Here is a 17,632-nt window from a genome sequence, read left to right as displayed (position 1 = left end):
ATACAGCAAAAGCGTAATCCCAGTTTACTCTGTCGAACGCCTTTTCGGCGTCGACAGTAAGCAATAGAGCTTGTGTTCTGTTAATTTCGCTATGCTGAAGGGCATTGATTAACCTCCTTGTATTGTCAGGTACTTGTCTGCCGTGTGTGAATCCGGCCTGGTCGGGATGAATCAAGGATGGGATGATGGGTTTTAGTCTATTGGATATCATTTTGGCATATATTTTGATATCATGGTTTAATAATGAAATCGGTCTGTAATTAGTTGTCTTGTCGGGGGATTTCCCTTCTTTGGGGATAGTAACAATCAAGGCCGATAACATTTCACTAGGGAATTCTCCTTTTTCTAAAGCTAGTCCAAACAGTTTCGTTAATTGGGGAAGTAAGGAGGGGGCGAATTTTTTATAGTATTCTCCTGGAAGGCCATCTGGGCCAGGAGTTTTAGCCGAGGGAAATGATTTTATTGTTTTAAGTATCTCTTCTGGTGTAAAGGGTTTGTTTAGAGACTTAAGTTGTTCTGCTGATATGTTTGGTAGGGAGATTTTTTGGAGGAAGTTGGAGATGGTTTCTTTAGTGGGAATGGGGTTGGTGGGGTCATCTTTTAGATTGTATAAATCTTTATAATATGTCGCAAAGGCTTCGGAAATACCTCTTGGAGACATTATTGTTTCCCTTGTATGGGGATGGGATATTACTGGGATTTTGGATTTTAGGGCTCTTTTTTTAAGTTTTTTGGCTAACACTGCTCCAGCTTTTTGGTCTTGTGAATAGAACTTTATTTTCATTTTTTTTAGAGAGTGTGCATACGTGTTGAGGTATAAATTGCGCAGGTGATCTCTAGCTGCTAATAACTCCTTGTAGGTTTCATAGAGGTGAGTTCTTTTGTGTTGGGCTTCTAAGATTGCTATTTTTTGAGAAGTATTTTTGATCTCTTTGTTTCTTGCTATGTTTGCTTTAATGCCTATTTTGATTAGTTCACCTCTTATGAATCCCTTATGGGTAATCCACACCGAAAAGAAGTTTGTGTCTTCTCTGGTGTTGAATGTGAGAAATTCTTTAGAGGCTTTTTCCAAGAATTTTACATGTTCATTGTTAGTGAAGACTGAGGTATTGGCTCTCCATATAAAATCATTTATGTTAGATAATTGGTCCGATATTGTTAAGGTGATAGGTGCGTGGTCGGACCAGTGTATAGATCCGATCGTGGTCTGTTCAGCTCTATCTAATAGGTCCTTGCTCACTATGAACAAATCTATTCTTGAGTATGTGCCATGCCTGTTTGAATAGAAAGAAAAATCTTTTTCAGATGCGTGTTGAATCCTCCACACATCAAATAGCTCGTTATTCCATAGCCAGGAATTGAGCAAAAATTCCCTCCTGGGGGATTTAGCAGTTGTGTCAAGTTCAAACTGGTTGATGGTATTAAAGTCGCCACACCAGATTATTTCCCCTTGTTTATATTTATGCACCTTTTTGAGGAGTTTCCTCAGAAATGGACCTTGCCCTGTATTTGGTGCATAACCATTTACTATAGTGTAAGGGAGATTATTAATAAGGCAGGTGATGATGATGTACCGGCTTTGAGGGTCTATGATTTGGTGTAGAAGAGTCAATGCTAGTGAGGATCGGAAACCCACCAACACCCCTCTTTTTTTTTGCGGGAAGGAAGATTTAATTATTGTAGGGAATTGGGGATTAGCAATTACGGGAGGATTTCTGTTGCACATATGGGTTTCTTGAATGCAGAAAATGTCTGCTTTCTGTCTATTTACCTCGTTCCATAGGAGCGATCTTTCAAAAGGACTATTAAGTCCCTTAACATTTAGCGACATTATTTTTATCCCCATTTATATAAAAAGTAGTGAAGCGTTAATTTAGACGGCTTTGAGTGGTGGACCTGTGACCTGAATATGTTTCTTATATGAGCATGTGACCACATCAACTTAAACATGAAATAACAATTATAAAAATAAACCTTATACATTGTATTAAAGTATAGAAAAAAATACAATACATAAAAATAATACTGTACTATCAGAAATCTCTAGTACTTGCAATGGGGATGTATTTTCGTGGATACGTGACAGGGAGGTTCACGCAGGGGTCCAGGACCTCATCCTTTGCAGGTTTGCTGATATGTAAAATTTTTCAGCTACTTTTTTGTATGCCATTCCGGGTTTAGCCGACTTGTATCTCGTCTTTCCCGTGGAGGGGGAATTTCTTCAAATGGTATTCCCCACTTTTTTAGGATTGTATATCCTTCCATTAGGTTTTTGATTGAGATCATGTTATTTTGGTGTTTTATCAGAATCTTAGTTGGGAAGCCCCATCTGTATGGTGTATTATTCTTCCTTAATGCCGTTGTTATTGGGGCTAGCTCTCTCCTTGCTTGTAGCGTTGCTGCTGAGAGGTCGGCATATAGCTTGATAGATTCATACGGGGGTGGTAAGTTCTGTAAGATTCTTGATTTTGCCATTAATTGTTCCTTAACATGGAAAAAGGTAAATCTAGCAAGGACATCGCGGGGGATGGTTTCAGGTAGGGAGTTCGGTTTTGGAACTCTGTGAGCCCTATCAATGCTTAGCTCATAATCTGCTAGATCTGGCAGTAATGTTTTGGTGAGTTGTTGTACATAACTACGTAGATGGACTCCCATAACGATCTCAGGAATGCCTCTCAGTTTCACGTTATTCCTCCTATCTCTATCCTCAGAATCAACCAGTTTGGCTTGTATGGAGGTTACTTTATCTTCTATTTCATTATGTGAGTCTACTAACTCATTGTGCGCATTTGTAAGGGACGCCATTTTCTCCTCCACATGTGAGACTCTCTCCCCCAAGCTGTTTACAGAATATTGTAGTGGTGAAATAAGTTTGGAGAGGTCTTTCTGCAAAGATAGCTTGAAAGCCTCCAGCATGGCTTTTAGTTTAGTCTCTGAGACAGTTTTCTCTGAGGCTTGGAATAGGGCGAAACTGTCAGGTGTTGTAGGGGTTTGAGGCTCCAAACAGGCTGACTGGCTTGCTTCTGAATCTATAAATGCCTCATGTTTGCGGATTTTGTTTTTGACTGGGCTTATGCCTGGAGAAGCTGAGATGCTGTTTCCTCTCTGCTGTGAGATTATTGTGGAGTTTGAGCTCTCCTGTAGCTGTAACTGGAGAGGGATCATGTTACTCTCCTCTTCTGCAGGAGAGAAGCTCACGCTGGAGGAGTTTTCTGTGTTTTGTCCTCTTCCTATATCAGGTGAGATTTTATCTAATGGAGCTCTGCTTAATCTAGGCAGTCTAGTTTTAGCTTTATTTGTTTCTGACTCACCGCATGTGTTGCCTTGCAGAGGGTTGGTTTCGCGCCTGTTACCGTCGGCGCCATCTTTTTTCCTCGGCGGGTCCGCTGGGAAGTATAGTCCTATGGACTTATTTTGCGGCTCTCGGGTGTTTCGCCGCTTGCTTACTGTGCCCGCTCCGTTCCCCGGCATTTTCTCTGCAGGAGTTAAGTGTATAGCTGGGGTATTAGCTTGTTTTGCCGCTTTGAAGGGATGAAGCTGGACGGAGCTCCCTGTTCACGCGGCCATCTCAGTCAGCAGCCAAGCCACGCCCCCTTGCTTCAACTTTTTATATGTGATGAAATGGTGAAAACCTGGCTATTCGGACAGAGGTTTTTTTTTCATTTACCACCAGGAATTTTAATTTTTTGTCAACTCAAGCATTAACATATTTGGCTTTGTTTTAATTTCCATTCTTTTTACAATTTTTTAGGGGCCTTAGTAGTTCATTTATATAATCTACTGCAGTACAGCTGTATCACTGGATCTATATTAGAGGATCTAGAATGTTCTATATCAGTCCTGGGGTCTCAGCTGTCAAAGCAATTGATCACCGCCCCCAGATAACAGAGTAGGGGCTATGACTTAAGCCAATACCTGTGATTGCTCCCAGCTATCTATGGAGAGGGCTCAGCCCTACTTAGCTTCTGATTGGCTGCAGTGGTCACATGCCAAAGGCTGGGAGGTGCACTGCTGGATCACTGGAAGAAAACAAGGTAAGCCCTATGTTTTACTGCATTTGGGGGAATTTTTTTTCTAAAGTAGACAACCCTAATAACCTTTTTAATCTCTTTCCACATTTTTCTTCTTGAACAGTGATTGGTTTGTCTCACATTCTGAAAGTTACTGTGTGGACAAAGTTTTTGTGTTCAAGGAATTCCTGTAAGATGTCTGGAGTTTGTTCATTACTCAGATTCATTTGTCACTGAGGACATTAGAATAGTTTCTCAAAGTGATGGGGACGTGAGGAGTAGAAAGAAACCAATCCATACATTTCACTTGGCCAGGTTTCAAATTCCTGTGAAATTTGGGTCAATTAATTTGATTGGACCAGCTCAATGTCACTTAGTCAGAAGAACAGAACACCAGCTTCAATCAACTGATACCCAGGGGTGATAGAGGTATGCATCATTGAATTTTCCTTAGATTTCACATGAACTTCAACAATCATGAAACTTTTCAGTTCTGTAGTGACTCTCATTTAGGAATGGGCAAAACCTTTTGATCTTCTAAGAAATGCTTCACAAATTTCCTGTGGTTCGGGGGATATTCTGGAATTCCTCTGTTGAACATTCCATGGAAAGAAAACACTAAAATTAAATTATTTCTGACATACCTTTTAAAATGTGAAAATTTCATGCTAGAAGAAAACAAACATTCCCGTACAATGTTAGCATTTACTACTTTGTTTTTAAGTCACTCACAGCCCTTCATTATTTAACTCAATTATTACACATTCTTTTTTTCCCGGTGTTTTAGAAATACAGTATGCCCTACCATTGTGACCTACCAGGACAACATTCCGCTTCAGGGTATTCTCTGAAATGCATTACTGAAATTGATTTCTCTTGTGTCATTCTATAGTCATGCTGCAGGCCCGGTCCAATAGAACTAAACTATCACGCAAATACACAATCATTTTTATTTTTTAGTATTTATATACCATTTTCATTTCTGTTCCTTTTTTTATATTTTGTTTCCTCTAGAAAAGATTTCCTTCAGTTATATACATTTAATTTTTCAACCCCAAAATTAGATCGATTTAAAGGAGTAGTCCAAGGCTTTAAAAAATAATTAAAAAAGCATATACTCACATTTCCTGTTAAGCTGGGTCTCTGCGTATACAGGGTCTGGTGGTGCCGTCCTAACTACAGCCACGCGCCTGCTGCAGCCTGCAACTAACGCTGTAGCAGAGGCACAGCTGTGCTCAGAATGATACTATTCCCCTTTGTAAAGAAACAGAAACGGAGAGAGATGAGTAAATGCTCTTTAATATTTTTAAAGCCACACCCATATTTTCTATATCTGGACAACCCCTTAAAGAGGACCTGTCACCCGAATAATCTATCTAGGAACTGCTTACTAAAGCCCTACTAGCCCTACCCCAGGTCTAGCAGTGTTAATTCACTAGCTTTATCGGAACCTTCCGATACAGCTAGCAAACACTGCACTATGTAGCCCTCAAAACGCTGTACCAAGCTTACATTAGTCAGGCATATTCATGAGGGAGCGGTCCTGGGAAGAACCAGTGCCCCTCCCACACCATAGGCCGGTTGTGACTGTCAGGCTTCATGCGGCAGCCACCGCCTCTTCGGACCACCCCTCCATGAATACAGCGGACCTGGTGTAAGCTGGGTCCCGCGTTCTGAGGGCTACATAGTGCAGTGCGTGCTAGCTTTATCAGACGGTTCTGATAAAGCTAGCGATTTAACACTGCTACACCAGGGGTTGGGCTAGGGAGCTGCTTATTTTAGTAAACAGCTCCAAGATAGATTATTTGGGTGACACCTAAAAGAAAAACAGCACTGACCACCAATTCCTTAAGGTACAGTAAATCTGTGTCTAGTTTTAGTTTGTCTTGCCACCAGTAATTACAGACAAAAGAAAGCAGCGAAAGGAGCCAATATCCCCAGTCCTCCCAAGTCATTTTTACTGTGTGTTTCGAACAAAAATTCTTCTTCAATCAAGTGTACTGTAGTGACAACACCGATCCATTATTTGCTACCCCAGAACAGCACATGATCATGTGCAAGAAACCTAAGATATATTTTTATACATCTCAAATCGGAGGTACATGTAAAATTTACTTCTGCTTTTATTAAACCCTTAATGGCCAAGCTCTTGGCCAGGCCTTATTTTCCAAAACTGCCCAGTGTCACTGTATCTGGTAACAATGTTAATATGCTTACCCAGCTAGTTTTTTGTGACATTTGGTACTTCAAATTAGTGGTGCATTAATATGTTTTGCATTTATTCATGAATTAATTTAGAGATTTGGCACAGATTAGGAAAAATTGGCCATTTTCAAAATGCAGCATGTTCTGCTTTTCAAACAGATAGTCTTACGACCCTAATTAGTTCTAAACTAACATGAACCATATCTCTGGCTTGTGTTGTCATCATTATTGCATGTCCTTTTTTATGACGATGCTGGAAAGAGTGAACACCATTTTTTCAAATGTTCAATAAAATGTTATAGTCTATTATTTTATGGTCAATTATATTTTTGTAGAGCTTTTTGGAAGTCCTATTAATAGTAACAGCCCAAAAATCTTTTGAAAACATTATCGCTCAAACTATTCAAAACAGCTTGTTAACCCTTTAAAGGGAACCGGTCACCAGGGAGCTCATTTTCACTAAAGACAAGTTACAGAAGCCCATGACAGCTGGATTTCAAGGATGTCTTTCTGCCTTTTTTGAGTCCCAGGTTTGTTATGGTTTGAAGGCATTTAAAAAAAAAACATGTGACTTGTCTGTGTTACTCACTCATCCACTCTCAGCTGCCACCTTTGTGCTTCTGTACAGCTCCTCCCCCTCAGATGTCAGCTCAGGCTGTGAGCTCTGCCCTTGTGTGAGTGAAGGAACAGGAGGGAGGAGTTGTACAGAAATACTAAATATCACTTGTTTTTGCATCACCATCTTCTGGGAGAATAACATTTAGATTTTTTGTCTATAGGGCTTTGTAACAACCTATCTTTTGAGGGACAAGTTCAACTTTTTATTGGTACAATTATTAAGTACTTTTTGTTTTTTGCGCAGCAAGTTGCAATAAAGTGTGATAGGTTTTTTTTTAACTTAAAGAGGACCAGTAAGCGGGAATGGGAACACTAAACCACCCACGGGTCCTTTTAAACCAGTGGTTTAGTGTCCCAATTCAACCTTTACAAAGTTTCTATGTGCCCACTATTACAATAAAAAACATTAATATTCACCTTGGTCTGGTGCCCCTTGCACCATTGTGTAATGAAGCACTTCAATGAAGCCAGCGTAGTGTACCCTGGCTATACAGTGTATGTGCAGGGAAGCCAGGGTGTACTGCATCGGCTTCATTGAAGTACTGAACAGGTCCGGGGAGCACAAACGAAGGGTCCGATGTGTCTCATTACACCCATCTCTAGGTAAATATAAAGGTTTGTTTTTTAGATAGTGCCCACCAAGGGAGTTGATAAAGGGCGATTTGGAATGGACCAGTTTTTTAGTGTACCAAATAGCTCTGACAGGTCCTTTTTAATGTTAAAATTCATCAACAAGCTTTAACATGGTCTGTGTGTTGCCTACAGGGCCGCGGCTATATTGAGGTTTAAAACAGACTATCGATTGACTACTGAAAAATCAGAGACCTCTTGAGGAGGCCTCTTCTTTCAGCAAGGAAGCAAATAGCCTTTTTATTTTGTTCCCATTTTGCTCCATGGGTGCACAACTTCTACAGTTCCACTGTTGGTGTCCAATGGGCCCCGTGGACACAGGCACAGAAGCAGAAATTGCTATTGACTACACTCAATGCGTTACCACTTTTCACTGTAACTTTGAGTACAAAAATTTAGTAAATGTTACCTACAGTTCAATGTAAAATTACAAATAACACACAGTTAAATCTCTCCATGTGTACAGCAATTTGGCAAATGTTACTTGGATCCCTATGTTAAAATACAGCTAACACATTGGGGCACATTTACTTACCCGTCCCGTCGCGATCCCCACCGTGCGTTGTCCAACGAGATTCGGGTCTGCCGCGATTCACTAAGATCGTATGTCCAATTTCCTGCATCTGTCGCTTCCCATGGCCCCCGATTTGTGTCGCATGCAAGCCGATCGCGTGTGCCAAAAACCCGGGGCAATTCAGGGCAAAACGGAAAAAATTGCGAAACCCAACGAAAATGCGGCGTTCGAACCCTTAACACATGTGCTGCTCCTTACCGCTCCACCCATTGCCGTCTATGGGGGACGTATATTGGCCGTATACTGTAGGCTCTTGTGTCACCCCTTCATCCTCATAGACTGTAAGCTCTTGTGAGCTATGAAACCCCCCTATATAGCACAGTAATAAGTCTTATAAACCGTAGGTCCATGGCAATGCAAAGGGGTATTCTCATTTTGGGAAATTAATGCTATTGTTTGCATGATAAAAAAATTATACATTTTTCCAATGTCCTTTCTGTATCAATTTATCACAGTTTTCTAGATCTCTGCTTGCTGTCATTTTATAGGAAGCTTCTATGTTTACTTCCAGTGGAGAGAAATGGACCATGGTCAGATTTCTGTCCACTGGAAATAAACATAGAAGCTTTCTATAGAATGACAGCAAGCAGAGATCTAGAAAACAGTGAGGAATTGATATACAAAGTATATTGGAAAAGTCTAACTTTTCCTTATACAAACAATAACTTTTTTGATGAAATAGGAATACCCCTTTAAGGATTGAATTTTCATGTATTGTAAATAGATGCACTTTTATAGTAGCAAGGATCCCTCTATAATAACTCACATGTATTAAAACCGTATTTTATATTTTATGACTCTGGTGAAACTATTTTTGCTATTTCACTAGTTGACTTGACTTTCATCAGTAAATATAGTAAAATGTCATCTTTGAATATTACAGATAATTATATTAGGAAAAATTTCTGGCTGAAATGAATGTGTCCACGTAGAAAAATAACGCCACAATATTTTAAAATTCTTATCTTGAAAAATGACCCTATTAATTCGGAACACAGAGTCCTTACTACATGGCCAGACCTCATTCCACAGGAGGGGAATTATTTCTACTGTTCCTATTATATTGCAATTGGGAAGTCGAAAACATAAATTTAACACAACTGTCAAACTGTTTAACCAACTTCTCTATTCTGAAAAGTTAAGATTTTAGACGTGATAAATATCTGCCATTTCCAAAGACAAAACAATATTTTATTAATCCACATTTTCCAATATATTATTTTGGAAATTTATAATGTGTTTCCAAGTTAGCGATAATTTTTTAAATTAAAAGAGAATGGGTAATAATACATTTTGGTTTATCAATTATAGGTTTAGGGACTTTTGCATGACTAGACTATCAGCCTCATCAGGTAGGGTATGAAATATTCTTTCCCTCTATTATGTTTATGTCTTGCTACCTATGAAATAAATAACCTATAAAGTTAAATGCAAAATAAGACTCACCTTAAAGATGAAAAAACCTTTAAAGAAAATCTACCATTTGATTTGATGCATTATGAACCAAACATACCTTGAGATAACTGGGATTGCCTTCCAGTGTGAACAATGCCCGGAAGAACAAGATTCCTGTGCTGATGCAGGTAAAGTCCAATGTAGAAGAAAGAAGAGCGATAAAAATATTTGTGGAGACTTTATTTCATTCCATATATAAAAAGATCAGGATAGGTCCAAAGCGATGGGATATCATAGAGCAGGCATGCTCTTGGTCTAAAACGGTTGCAGATCTACGCTTTTCGGATTCTATATACAGGCAATCCCCTACCTAAGGACACCCGACTTACAGACGACCCCTAGTTACAAACAGACCTCTAGATGTTGGTAATTTACTGCACTTTAGCCTCAGGCTAAAAATAAACTAGGTAGCCTGTCAAGATCACTGGTTACTAAGAGTGCTACACGTGCAGCAGGCCACTGACCACGGCATCCAAATCGTTAGACAACTTTAGCAAAATGCCACAATTTATTAAATCATAACTTTTAATTCAGATAGATAAAAGGCGACCACCTTCAAGTCCGTGGTCCAATTCAACCACAATTCGTAAAAGAGAACACCTAGTGAACAAACAAACAATCACATACACGGACAAAAATTGCCGTACCATAACCAATATTTACAAAAACAGCATGAGAGAGGGCCACATGTATTAGTGCAGATATGCCAGTGTTGGGAAGAAAAGGTTGGATCTCACCCGTCTTCGTCCAGAATTGGCCGCAGTAGGGACTGTTCCGTCCAGTGATGACCTATTATACCCTACTGTATCTGTTAGCCTGGTCCCCCTTGTATTGCTCCCAGCCCTTACAAGGGCGGTCCCAAGGCTGCCCCTATACAGACTGTTATGCCCTTACTCTGAGCTGCATAAGTCCATTAGCATAACAGTCTGTATAGGGGCAGTCTTGGGACCGCCCTTGTAAGGGCTGGGAGCAATACAAGGGGGACTAGGCTAACAGATACAGTAGGGTATAATAGGTCATCACTGGACGCAACAGTCCCTACTGCGGCCAATTCTGGACGAAGACGGGTGAGATCCAACCTTTTCTTCCCAACACTGGCATATCTGCACTAATACATGTGGCCCTCTCTCATGCTGTTTTTGTAAATATTGGTTATGGTACGGCAATTTTTGTCCGTGTATGTGATTGTTTGTTTGTTCACTAGGTGTTCTCTTTTACGAATTGTGGTTGAATTGGACCACGGACTTGAAGGTGGTCGCCTTTTATCTATCTGAATTAAAAGTTATGTTTTAATAAATTGTGGCATTTAGCCTCAGGCTACAATAAACAGCTGTAACAGTTATCACAGGTGTCTGTAATGAAGCTTTATTGTTAATCCTGGTTCTTATGACAATCCAACATTTTTAAAATCCAAATGTCACAAAGACCAAAAAAAATTTGGATGGGGTTACAACTATAAAATATCAAGTTTCGACTTACATACAAATTCAACTTAAGAACAAACCTGCAGACCCTATCTTGAATGTAACCCGGGGACTGCCTGTATTTTGGTCCTTAGTCATGGTCTACCTGCTACCGTTGTTAGAAACATTTTAAAAGACCAGGGTGACGGCGTCACAAAAAACTGTCCGTGCACACAGGAATTGCTCTATGCATAGGGTATACATTATTATATATCATAAGTGTTAGAATCCAATATATCTCCCTGTTGTGGAATTTATGTGTTCTGTCTCCTCCTCCTCGCAAACCGGTGATGTTACCTTTGTGAGTATCAAAAAAATGTTTTAATAATGCCGACATGTTTTTGGTAATTATAGATTCTGTTGTGCAAGCATCCCTAATATGCTCTGATATTCTTGTTTTCAGCGTTCTGATTGTGCTTCCAATGTATTGGATGCGGCATAGTGTGCATGTTGCCAAGTATACAATGTGCGTACTATTGCAGTTAATAATGTTAGATATGGTGTGGGTTTCGTTATTACTTGTGGAGGAAAAAGTTTTAGTTGGTGACATGAATTTGCAGACATTGCATCTTCTTACTCCACAAGGATGTGAACCCTGTTTGGAATTTATATTGGGTTTCAAATACAGATGGAGAAATCATGCCACCTATTGTTATGGTTTTACATGCAACAAAGTGGAAACCATTTTGATATATATTAAAAAGTTTCTTGTCTCCAAGAAATACTGGTAAGTATTTTTTTTATAATCTTAGTGTTTTTGTAGTAATTCGTTGCTATATTACTTATTGTTTATATTGTTTATGTCTTGCTACCTATTAAATAAATAACCTATAAAGTTAAATGCAAAATAAGACTCACTTTAGAGATGAGAAACCTTTAAAGGAAACCTACCATTTGATTTCATGCATTATGAAGCAAACATACCTTGAGAATGCTGTAGCTACACTGATGCAGAATTATATTTTGTAATCACTCTGTTATCCCTGAGAGGCAGAAGTAATCAACTGCTGCACCATCCCCCAGCTGCTGTATATGAGTCATCCAGCTCAGGTTGATTAGTCCTGTCTGGACATTGCAGACAGATACGTGTAATTTGTTTATGTACTGCAAGCAGCAAGTAATTCAGCTTTCCCAAGGTCCTTAAATGTTATAATTGTTATTTCAGCAAATCCAAGGTATGCTTGGTTCATAATGCATGAAATCAAATGGTAGATTTCCTTTAAAGGCTGGGGCGGCATCAATTCAAATGCCTCTATATTAGACTCTATAGCAGCTCAAACTATAATTCCAGTGTCATTGTAAAGAAGAGAATTTAATCTTTCAAAATGTTTCATTGTGGTTTCTTTGTGATATGGAATTGAACATATGGGCAGTTAAAGAAATAATCAGGAGTCTGGTCTTTAGCTGTAGTTCAAATTCCGGAATATGCCTTTAAAGGGAATCTGTCATCCGTAAGGTAATTTTGCACAAATCATCATCATCTTAATGCCTCCTCCCCTTCTCTTCACTTATTTCCCTCCATCAGCCTCTCCCTCGCTCTCTCCACATGTTTACGTTAGCTCAGGGGGCTACAAGCAGTTCTAGTTTAAACTGAGCCCCTTCCACCGGGACTTACCACACACTGCTAGCAGGGAGACAGGTAATGTTAAGAAAAAAATTGAAGGGGTTTTCCCCCAAACAAAAGTTAGGCCCTATTCACAGGATAGGACCTAACTTGCTGAGACCTGCACAGATCACGAAAAACGAGGGGTTTGATTTGGTCCCACTTCGCTCCGTCGGACCCCTCGTCTCTCTGTCAGACTAATGGAACAGACGGCCGCGCATGACTGTTCTGCTCCATTAATCTCTTTGGAGCTGACAGTCTATGGAGGATGTTCATAGGCTGCAGGGTGAGTTGGACAAACTGAATGTTTGGTCATCCACTTGGCAAATGAGGTTTAATGTGGATAAATGTAATGTTATGCACCTGGGGGCCAATAATCCAAAGGCAAAATATGTCCTTGGGGGAGTAAATCTGGGAGAGTCCCTTGTTGAGAAGGACCTGGGGGTACTAGTAGATCATAAATTGAATAACAGCATGCAATGTCAATCAGCTGCCTCTAAAGCTAGTAGGATCATGTCATGTATCAAAAGTGGAATGGACTCTCGTGATAGGGATGTAATATTACCACTATACAAGGCACTGGTTCGGCCACACCTGGAATATGCTGTCCAGTTCTGGGCACCGGTCCATAAAAAGGATGCCCTGGAGCTGGAGAGGGTTCAACGTAGAGCCACAAAACTGATAAGGGGTATGGAGGGTCTTAGTTATGAGGAAAGATTAAAACAACTAGATTTATTTAGTCTGGAAAAGAGACGACTACGAGGGGACATGATTAATTTATATAAATATATGAATGGTCCATACAAAAAATATGGTGGTAAGTTGTTCCAGATTAAATCAAATCAAAAGACGAGGGGGCACTGCCTCCGTTTGGAGAAAACAAGGTTTAATCACCGGAGGCGACAGGGATTTTTTACTATGAGAACGGTCAATCTGTGGAATAGCCTGCCTCAGGCGCTGGTCACAGCAGGGACAGCGGAGAGCTTCAAGAAGGGTCTAGATGCCTTTTTACAGCTAAATAACATTGATTGTTATGCTATATAGGATTGTTTCCCCTAAATCCCTTCCTCATCCAATCCCCTCCCTTCCTTGGTTGAACTTGATGGACAAGTGTCTTTTTTCAACTGTATAAACTATGAAATTGACGAGCGCCGAGATCACCGATCTCCGTCAGCTCCATAAAGATGAATGGAGCAGAATGAGCTTGAAAGACAAGTTTCTTATATGTACAACAGCAACAACAGGACCTTGGATCTGGCCTCTACAGATCACAAGATAAGGGTCTCAGAAGTGACACTTCTCCTCCAGCCTCTAAAATGGCTCTTCTTGGGCAGAAATTAGTCAGATATGTGTAAATGTAAAAGCGCCATAAGGTAATAATTAGAATTAGATAATTATAAAGATTACAGCTTGGTATAGAGGAAATCTAGAGATCTGGGTAAGGAAGATTCCTGCTATAGCACCATAATCTTATTGCGCTGTTCTTTTAGGAGGGAATGACCTGAAAATAATTGTAAAAATTCCTCTATATTTGTTCTACAAGAAGAGCAAATAGTGTCAAGGTGATCTCTACTCCAGACACAATTCACATATATGACTATTAGCTTCTCTATTGGAAATCTTCAGGTAGTTTATCCTACCAAGCATATATTTTCTGGATTAACGTCAGGAAAATTTTACATTTTAGTGACCTCATCCTTGGTTTCTGTAATGCGTTATAAGAGTCTTAGCAGTGGAATTCCCCCAATCATCATGTCCACATTCAGTTATGTATGATGATCACAGTTTTATGATAGTAAGCCACTTATATTGTTCTGCTTTAGAAGAATTGATGAGTAAAATTAAAAGTAAAAAGTGCAACATAAAATATAAAGACATTTTAATGTTGTGGAAAATGTGACTAGGTACACAGTGAGTGGCCCATGTTTACTAAGAACAGTGCAGTCTGTACTATGTGCAGTTTGCCTGTGTATAGAGCAGGGGGCGCCAGATTCACGATCTGGCTCCAATTCTTCATGAATCTGGCGCCCCCTGTACTGCTCCGACAGAGTGCCCCACTTTTTTCTTTAACATGGGGCGTGCGACACACTGCTGTCTGACTGAGCACTTGAACATCCCCTTCAGTGCAGAAATGTGTACATAAATGTGGCGCAGACCCTTCTTAAATATTTTTTGCGCACTATAGCAAGTAATGTAGACTATGGAAAAGATTTATGGCTGGTGGCTATGGTTACACTGTCTCACTCTCCCTCCTGCTCCTTCAACAGTTACAATATGAAAATGCTCCCTGCAGGAAGTTGAGACAGTGTAACAGCCTGTAAGGCCAAATCACAGAGGGGGCTAGGGAAGTCTTTCTGGCTCATTAGCATCATTTTAAAAGTTGATTTTAGAAGGCAGTAGGACATGGATAACAAATATAAGAAGATTACCACAGTCACTGTGCCTGGATAATTGAATGTCTATGGTTTATCATGCTTGATTTTGATGGTAGATTTCCACTATTTCTTTATTAATGTGGGTAAGGAATATGCAAATAAGTTTTTTCTTTTGCCTAGCCAAGACCATTGCTTTTACTTAACCGGTGTGGAGCAATGACATCAAAATAGTGCTGACTGCAGCTGGGGGGTCTATTGCTTTTGGAAAAGACCTACTGGTTTGGCTATTATCACACATTGGGGCCACGACCGCATTTTCGTTGAGTGTTCCATCGCTTTCAAGATTTACATTGCTGGGACAGGTATTTAACAAGGGATTGTGTCGCACGTGATCGAATTGTGGCGCGGCTGCGCTGGCTTTCACTTGACAGAAATTGGGGGCGGGCCATCAGATGATCGGACTGAGCGCAGGAGGTAACTTTCAATTTGTGTCGCAAGACAATGCACTTACATGCACCGGAAAAAAGAAGGTGAACTCCGGCGGACCTGAGCAGGGAAGCGACACATGCAGGATATCGGGCACACGATCTTAGTGAATCATGGCACAGTGCATGATCGTCAGAACAATCACTTTGGGTGACCTCCACAGACAGGTGAGTAAATGTGTCCCATTATGTCACTAGGCTTCTTGAAACTCAGACATTGATATAGAGGGAACTGTCCTTTTAAGGTAGCTCTAGAGGCATAGTTTTCCTTTTCTCATCCTGGAAAATGTATTTTCATATTCCTTATCAAAAAACTCCAGTAGGGCATACATGGCCTTTAAGACACATACACAGGTAAAGATGACCTGCATGCGCAAATCTCCATGTACACAATATTCCATTTGTGATTACTAATTTACCAGATCTCTTGCAAAATTTCCAAATAGATACAGATCCAATTATAACACAATACTGTCCTATCAACATTCAATTGTATCATCTGTATAATCCTTTATTTAAGGGCATCTACCATCAGGATGAAGGACTGTATGCAAATGAGTCTGAGGGGCTCCAGGATCCATAGGTGTTAATGGAGCCTGGAGCCCCTTAGACTCACTAGCATACAGTCTTTCATCCTGGTGGTAGATGTCCTTTAAAGGAAATAGGGCCCACTACTGACCCCTGCCATACCCCACTATTAACAGTGACCCAATCTAATTCAACCACCCTTATTTCTGCATGTAAAGATCCCAAAAATATTTTCTACATTAAATAATAATAAACTTTTAGAAACTCCAAAGATCAACGTTTTCTGATTAGACAGTGATGAAAAAAATTGAATTTAATCTGCAAAATAGAAACAGGCAATTTAATAGCCATTTTTTAACTTGTAACGTGACACATTGTTATAGAAAAGAAAAAATCTAGTCTGTGCCCCGGATTTGATTGAGCTCTTATAATACCGTATTTTCATCGTCTATATTTTCTCGAATGCCAAAGAAAAATTTCTTGCGTCTCTCTTTAAAATCTGCACAAAAATAAAAATGTCTTTGTAGTTTTTTTCTTCCTTTTTTCCTACTATTTGCCTTTCCTCGTAATCTGCAAGCGCTTGTTTTGAATTCTTTCAAAAGATTTCATTCTTAATTTAAGGCCGCGCTGGAATAACAGAGCTGCTTTTTTTCTACGTATTCTGAATATAATGTTTTCTTTGGCCTCGGTATCTTATCACTTCTCTTACAGACAGTTTTTATACCCTGCTTAATCGTAATTAAGCCTTTTCATTCCTAGCCGACCAATCACAGCGTCCTGTGATTTGGAAAAAGAGTCACATTTTGGAATACTTCCTAAATAGATACACCTTATTCATGGACTGGAGCAAAAAAAATCATTGGAGTGTGTGTTTCTTAGTTTGATGTATAATTCATAAATTTCATATTTTTAGTGCAAAACTAAAAATATACTAACGAACAACAACAACAAAAAATACCTTTCAAGTTTGTGCGTTTTCTTAAAATTTCTGATTGTTCTGCTATTGTCCTTCAGTGTCAGTGACTTCCAGCATTGGCAGAGCCAGCCTTAGGGAAGGGCTAACAGGGCAACGGCCTTTGGCCCCTTTCCAACAGGGATCCCCAACCTCTTTTGTAAATAGTACTTGATGTGACCATAGAGTGCTGCTCGAGTACTATCAAGTACAGATGCAAAAGATCAATCGTACCTCTGTCTTCAATAAGTTTTCTAAGTATTTTTGTGTACAAACTACCATATATACTCAAGTATAAGCCTAGTTTTTCAGCACAAAAAAATGTCCTGAAAACCCAAACTCGGCTTATACTCGAGTAAAAAAAAATGTAGGTTTTACCAGGTTTTTGTGGTAAAATTAGGGGTCTCGGCTTATACTTGGGTCGGCTTATACTCGAGTATATACGGGTATATAATTTTGTGTGTAAATTTACTAAGGACCTTGCGCCAGTTTTCTGTCGGACTTTGCACCTTCTTTGATACTGCTTGCACATGTATTTAAGAATTTTATCACCACATTTGTGTCACATGCAACCATTTTTTTTGGCGCGGCTGCACTATTTTTCATGTGACACAAGCTGAATGGAAGGTTCAACTTTCCTTTAAATGAAACATAGAATGATTTAAAGGGTAAGTACCACTTTCTTTTTGTGGGACTACCAAATTTCCTATTTGGTAGGCCCCATGGCGACATCC

The sequence above is a fragment of the Engystomops pustulosus genome, chromosome 5 (assembly GCF_040894005.1).
Source record: "Engystomops pustulosus chromosome 5, aEngPut4.maternal, whole genome shotgun sequence".
Taxonomy (NCBI): Eukaryota; Metazoa; Chordata; class Amphibia; order Anura; family Leptodactylidae; genus Engystomops; species Engystomops pustulosus.
The sequence above is the reverse complement of the archived record's forward strand: the minus strand, read 5'-3'. Positions refer to the sequence as shown.